The sequence below is a fragment of the Mauremys reevesii genome, unplaced genomic scaffold (genome assembly GCF_016161935.1).
Source record: "Mauremys reevesii isolate NIE-2019 unplaced genomic scaffold, ASM1616193v1 Contig32, whole genome shotgun sequence".
Classification (NCBI taxonomy): domain Eukaryota; kingdom Metazoa; phylum Chordata; order Testudines; family Geoemydidae; genus Mauremys; species Mauremys reevesii.
The window spans coordinates 349,003-356,541 of NW_024100843.1; the positions used below are offsets into that span (position 1 = coordinate 349,003).

At 45.2% G+C, this 7,539-nt stretch overlaps 1 pseudogene; it reads right to left on the reverse strand.

The window, feature by feature from the left end:
* Positions 1-2,531: 2,531 nt before the first annotated feature.
* Positions 2,532-4,921, reverse strand: LOC120393805 (annotated as a pseudogene).
* Between the last annotated feature and the right edge of the window lie 2,618 nt (positions 4,922-7,539).

The following is a 7,539-nucleotide window of genomic DNA, read 5'->3' on the forward strand; positions in this document are numbered from 1 at the left end:
CAGGGTTCCTGGGCGTGCTTGCATGCTAGGGAGCTCAGTAGGGCAGCACACCATCGGGGCGTAGCAGCAGCCAGTCAGCAGGTACCCAGTGAGTTGTGCCTCTCTGTTATAGGCAGTAGCCTACGTTCTCTCCCTCTGATTTTTGGGTTCTTACGTGTGGTTGTTCTGGCTTCTAAGAAACAAATTAGAGAGACTTTGCGAACTTCCAGCAAGAGTATTTTATATTTTCTCTAACTTGTCTGCTTGTGTGCCACAAAACATGAAAGGCACAATCTCATCCAAAATGAAATGAACTTATGAAGCCAAATGTCCTTTTGAACCCAAAAAATGGAACCATTTCATTCTGGTAACGTTGATCTTACTGAAGCACTTCACTTTTCCTTCCCCTTTCACAGGGAGGAGCCTAAATTAGGTTTCCCTAAATCCATGATTGGAATAGCGACACAAAGCCTCACTAGAAGCCAAGCAGCTCGGAAAGAATGGGATGATCCCAATACAGTAGAACCCTGTTTATCTAACCCTTTATTATCCGGTTCTCCGTATTAACCCAACAACCAGCGCACACAGGTCCAGACGTGGGCAATCTCGCCTATGGTCACTAGATGGCGATGCAGCCTGGCACTTTCCCATTCATGCGATGATCCGATGTTTTGGTTAACCAATCTGGCCCTGGTCCCAATTCGATGGGATAAAGGGGGTTCCGCTCTCCTTGTGAGCGATCGTTTGATGCAGGGGATCTGCTTCTGGTGTTATTCCTTGTGGAAAATTACAAATTGCAAAACTGATGGGAGGGGCCTTCTGAGGTGGTAGGGAGGGGTCACGCTGTTACCTGCAATGTACACAGGCCCCGCAGCAGGGACGCACCTCGGAATGTGCATAGAAAAAGGTTAAAAGTGCATCACAACAGTCAAGCCGTTGTCAAGATGCTATACTGTGCAGAGGACTGTAAGACAGCCCCTGTTCCTGATCTGAGGCCTGAATGCCATAGGGATATCCCACTCGAGAGCATTGAGGTGTGTGAAGAGGTTACCGTAACTGAAAAGACAGTGGTCATGGCTGTGCTGCAAAGTCACTGGCAGGTATTATCAAGCAAGCCAGGCCTGACTCAGAAAAGTTGCCTAAGATGAACACTGGAGGTATCACAACCTGCACCCAGCAAAGCATCCCACAGAACTGGTCCATTGCGGCAGCAAGTTCTTAAGGAGATGGCAAGCCTGCTGGACAGGGAATAATTAAAGAGTTAAACAGTCCCTGGGATGAGGAGGTTGTTTTGCTGATGTTTATAGGGAGCTCCTCCCGAGTGTGGGGGGCAGAATGGCAGAAAGCACAAAGGGGCTTGTTTGAAGATTTAACAAGTGAGTGATGGAGGCTAGCATCACGGGCCATGTAACTGCGAACACTGTGTGCCCCTTAGCCCAGGGGTGGGCAAACTGCCCCATCTGCAGGCACCGCTCCTGCAGCTCCCATTGGCTGTGGTTCCCAGCCAATGGGAGCTGCAGGGGCGGTACTTGGGGCATGGGCATCGTGTGGAGTGTCCTGGCTTTCCCTATGCATAGAAGCTGGATTGGGGATGTGCTGTTGCTTCTGGGAGTCACATGGAGACATGGCACTCGTGTTTTTGTTGGTCTTATCTGGACTCTCTGCAATTGGTCCACATCTTTCCTGAAAAGTGGTGCCCAGAACAGGACACAATACTCCAATTGAGGCCTAGTCAGCGCGGAGTAGAGCAGAAGAATTAATCCTGTGTCTTGCTTACATCACTCCTTCTCTTACCTCCATATTACAAGTGACAAACAGAGGCAAAGGGAGACTAAACCCAGGTTTTTTTAAAGGTATTTAGGCCACAAAAATCCCTTTGATTTCAATGAGGATTAGGAACTGAAATCCCTTTAAAAAATCTGGCCCTAAGTGATTTGCTCAAGGTCACAAAGGAAGTCTGCAGTGGAGGAGGAATTTAAACTCAGACCCCTCAAGTCTTAGGCTAGTGCGATAACCTCTGGACCATCCTTCCTTTCTCATGCGTATGTATAGTGACGTGTTTCTGTCTATCTAACCCCAGACATAACCATGTCTCTGTCTATCTATCCCCATAGAAAAACATCCGTCTGTCTAGTGTCTACCTGTCTGTCCCTGAACAAAACCATCTGTCTGACTATCTAGCTATAAAAACACTTCTCCATGTACACCTCCCTTTATGTAATTGTACAGTGATTTTAGGTGAGGGCTTTGGGAACTGAGATAATAGCAGTGGCAAATGGAAGTAATTTACAATCTGAGTATCTCCTCTTTATATCATCTGCTAAATTAACCAATATAGTTCAAAAGGTAGTGGAACACGCAGGGGGAGATGCCTATATTGCAGAAATAACATATCGGTGCATAAAGGAGAAGCTGTAACACCGTTACTGAACACTGTTTCTGAAGGGACATGGCGCCTTCCTTCATTATCTGGCTCACGTTCCATTTCCATATTGTTTTCTCCTGTAAATCACATGATCGAAATTTCTACACATTGACTTAATGAGTGAGAACTAGCTCATGTTTGTACTCCAGTACTGATCAGAAAAACCAGTCCTCATACAGGGAGGAATAATTTTCTGGTGTATTGTCCTCCTCAGAGTGTCCTTCACCTCCTTGTTCCTCAGGCTGTAGATCAGCGGGTTCAGTATGGGGATCACAAGGGTATCGAACACGGCAACCGTTTTGTCCCAGGCCACTGAGCTGTCAGACGAGGGTCATAAATATGTAAAGATCAGGGTCCCATATAAGATGGAAATGACAGTCAGGTGGGAGGCACAAGTGGAGAAGGCTTTGTGCCTTCCTGTCATGGAGTGGATCCTCAGGATGGCAAAGATGATGTAAATGTAGGAGACGAGGATGGTGAAAATGGTCCCTATTGGTTCTATGGCTGCAAAGATGAAATGCACTAGCTTATCAATGCGAAAGTAAGAGTAGGAGATTTCTTGGAGTGGGCGAATATCACAGAAGGAATGATTGAGGACATTGGAGTGGCCGAAGGAGAGACTGAATACGGTACATGTATGCACAGTGGCATTGACACAGGCGCATAGGTAAGTGCGGAGATATAGGAAGAAGGAGACACACATCAGGGTCCAAATGGGGCTCTGAGTGATCACCACTTCCCACCATCTAACACAGATGTAATGAGGCTAAGTGGTGTCCGTATAAAGAAATGAAAACTACTGATTATTCCTCAAGAAAGGCTTTTAATGACTTACAGCTATAAATGCAACACAGAAGACAAGCACAAGTATAAGTAAACTTTTTTACTACTATTTTTAATACTGCAGTACTAATATAATCTGAGATTAAATTATCCCAACACTACCATTCTTAATACTATAGTGTTAGTACAACTTGAGATCAAAACAGCTCGAGCAACCCAGACTTTACTCCGTTACCTTATTTTGCATGCAACCAGACTTTTTTACTTTAAAACCTTACCCTACCGGGAATATATCACCTTCTAGTTGACCGCTCTTTGAATTGGTCAGATAGTTGGTGCAGTTCAGGTTTCCTCAGTTCAGGGGGTGCGGGTCAGACCGATCAAAGAGAATAACTTCTTAGACCAAGACACACCCACACACCAACCTGAAGTTCTACACATTTAATCTCATCTGCCCGTTGCACTTTGAAGTAGGTCAACCAATCAGGTTAGGCCAAATTTAGTGTTATCGCTTTGGCTGTATAATTTATACTTACTTATTTTCTTGTAGCCAATTATTGTTTTAGTTCATAAGTTATGCTCAAGGAGATAGCTTATTTCTATGTAGTCCATTGTCTCAACTGTGGTTTTCCTTAGTTTTCTAGGTAATTTACCTCTAAATGGGTTATTGGCTTGATTGTGGGTGAGGTTATCTTGGTGACCTATGCCTAAAGGAAGGCCTAGCCTATCAAACCCACATAGGAATCAGTTTTTTGGCTGCAACGTCTCTTAACCACAAGTTCCAAAGGTGGTTTCAATAACCCGGAGGCATGACCTATTATACCAGGAAGGCGGCACGCAAGCTGATTTTCAGTGGCACTCACACTGCCCGGGTCCTGGCCACTGGTCTGGGGACCTCTGCCTTTTAATTTAATTTTAAATGAAACTTCTTAAACATTTTAAAAACCTTATTTACTTTACATACAACAATAGTTTAGTTATCTATTATAGACTTATAGAAAGAGACCGTCTAAAAACGTTAAAATGTATTACCGGCATGCAAAGTCTTAAATTAGAGTGAATAAATGAAGACTCGGCACAGCACTTCTGAAAGGTTGCCGACCCCTGTATTATACCGTATAGGAGTCAACATAAAATGTTGTCTGGTTGTAGGCATCTTTTGACCATTAAGTTGCAGCTTAATTTTGCAAAGCTTGCTTTTTAAAGCGTCCGGAAGTTTTAGGCCTGACACTGGCAATACTGTTGTTCATCTTAAGCTTGACAACACTCTTGCCTAAATTAACCACAGTAAGAGCCAGCCACTGGCTGGAAGCAGACTCTCTTGGACATGATGACATTATAAAGCAATGGGTTGCAGATGGCCACGAAGCGATCGTATGCCATCACAGCCAGGAGGCAAAGCTCATTGTTGGCACAGAAGGAGAAGAGGAAAAACTGAACCACACACCCAGGGAACGAAATGTGTTTACTCTTTGCTAGGGAAATGACCATCGCCTTGGGGGCAATCACCGAGGAGTAGACAACATCTAAGAATGACAAGTTGCTGAGGAAAAAGTACATGGAGCTGTGGAGTTGGGAGTCAACCCTAATCAGCACGATCATCCCAACAGTCCCCACCAGGGCACAGAAATGAATGGCAAAGAACACCACAAAGAGGAAGTTTTGCAGCTTTGCACTGTCAGTTATTCCCCAGAAAATGAAGCCAGTCACTGTGGTGCAGTTCCCTGGAGCCATTTCCCCTGTCATGTGCTCTGTGCCAGAGAAGAGGCAGTGGAGGGTAGGGCATAGAAGCAATGGGTACCACAAAAATAAATCTGATGTCCTGTGCAGACTCGTGTTCTCTCTTAAGAGATGACTAAAAGGAAGTGTAATGTAGTCAGATTCCAAAGCCTCTGCTGGGCACAATCCAAAGTGGCAGCAGAGCACTGAGGGGAAATGTTTCTGAAAATCCAGCTTTGCTGTTTATCCAAGAGTTCAGAGTATGCGCTGTACGGCTTGTGCTGAAGCCCACTGTCTTTAGCGAGTTCGCCAATAGAAATCAGTGCCCCTCTGTCCATTGCACTGCAGGCAGGTGGGGGCGGAGGGGTACAGACACCACTTGGATCAGTGCTCTCCATCCTAGCTCAGGCTTCGTTTGGTTTCCTTCATTTCCCCCCAATTCTGGTAGCTTATTCTGGGAAGTTTCTCAGGCAGCATGAATTCTCAATGGCCCTTCAGGAGAACTGGGAGTGCAAACCTGCTAGGACCTCCGTAACAGCCAGGTCCCTACCAAATTCAGGGCTCACTTTGACTAATTTACAAACTCTCTGGCCTTGAAACTGACCAATGTCACCATTTCAGATGTTTCCATCTGAAATTTCATGGTATTGTAACCATTGTTTTATTCTCTGTTTCTTGGTGTCTTCATATCACGACTGGCTGTCATCTAGAAGGTGCCTTTTAGTGAATTACAAGCAATTGGGCTTAATATGGAGTTAAATGTGTGAAATTTCATGGCCCGTGAAATAGAGACCGGATTAGGAGATTGAATTGTTTCACAAATGATGCCTCTATGAAAAACTCAGTGTGGGGTGAGGAACAGACTCTGCTGTTTTACTGGGTGGCCAGAATCAATAATGAGCAAGTAGGGTGATCTGGGGCGCAGCTCAAACATCCAGCTGGGCTGGCTGGGGCAGACATCAGGCCTGCCAGGGAAAGGTGAGTGTTGCAGTGACTTCACAAAGGCCTTTGGCAGGAACTCAGCCTATTGGGCAAAGATGATGAGGCGGCTGTGACCTCACAGAGCTCCCTTGCCAACAGCCGGACAGGACAGGGATGCGGGGCAGGGGGAACCTCAGAGACCCCTGTAGACTTGCTGCAGCAAGCCTCCATCTTTGCTGTCTCTCTGTGAAGACCAAAAGAGGATTAGTGTGGAGGAGATTCTTTGGGAGTGTTTTCATTTCTCTGTGGGTTTTGTAGAAAGAAATTGTTATCTGTGTAGAAGGTAAGAAAAAATACAGGCTATTTGTGCAAGATGGGGGACTCTAACCTGGGAAGCAGCGATCCTGAAAAAGACTTGAGGTGATGGGGGATACTCAGCTGGTCATGACCTCCCAGTGGGACGCTGTGGGACAAATTTGATCCTTGGAGCCATACATAGATGTGTTATTGGCTTTGGATGGGGGACAAGTAGCAAATCCATCAGGATTCTTGCCCCAAACAACAATCACCCATTGTCCTTTAGAGCACAAGGGCTCTAACACACCTGATGTGCTCAAATCTCTCTCCTGCTAAGACTTAGGGTACGTTTATACTTACCGCGCGGGTCGACGCGGCGAGTTCGACTTCTCGGAGTTCGAACTATCGCGTCTGATCTAGATGCGATAGTTCGAACTCCGGAAGCGCCGCGGTCGAATCCGGTACTCCACCGCGGCAGGAGGAGTTGGCGGAGTCGACCTTGAAGCCGCGGAGTTTGCTTCCGCGGCGTCTGGACGGGTAAGTCATTCGAACTAGGGTAGTTCGAATTCAGCTACGTTATTCACGTAGCTGAATTCGCGTACCCTAGTTCGACCCCGGGGCTGTGTGTAGACCAGGGCTTAGAGAATTTTCTCCATCCCCATGATACAGCAGTAAAGAGAAAGGAAGTGACCTCTCTTTGGTCACACAGCAAGGTCATGCCAGAGCTAGAAAGAGAAGCATAAGCAAAAAGTTGTATCAAAAATGTTTTACATTTAAGACTAACTAATTTTTTAAACAAAGGAAATTTGATGTGATTAGTGAACCGAAATGATACCGTCTGGTCAACATGTGTTTCTAGACTTATGAACTAATAGATCCATCCCCTCACACCTGGTTTTTAATCCATAGAGTGAGGGAGGAAAACAAGTGTGCCCGTTTTTGAACCCCCAATGGCTTCTTTGAATTTCAACAAACTAGTCAATTGAAATGAACTATTTGAATAAACTGAAATGAAGAAAATATTTTCTGCACCTCTCAAGGAAGCTACTGCTGTCCAAACCTGGGTTAGCATTTCAGCGAACTTTGCTTCCAGGACATTAGCTATCACATCAGTGGTGTGACTGCCTTAAAAAGTTGGCAGTGAACATGTTCCGCTTAATGTTATTTTTTCTCTTCTATTTAAATTACTTAAGAGATTGTCATAAATTTCGCCCAAACAAAGGTTGTCAACTTCAAATTTAATTTTAAATAGAAGATTTTTTTTTTTGGTCAAGCTGGACCTTACAAATCTCTAAGGATGACAGTAGTAAATAACTCGATAGCATTCATCACCATACAAATTTTGACAGGTTTCCACACCCCTTTTAGGGCTTATGTCCCGCCTTCCCACCCCCCCGTTTCCGTTGGCGCCAAAG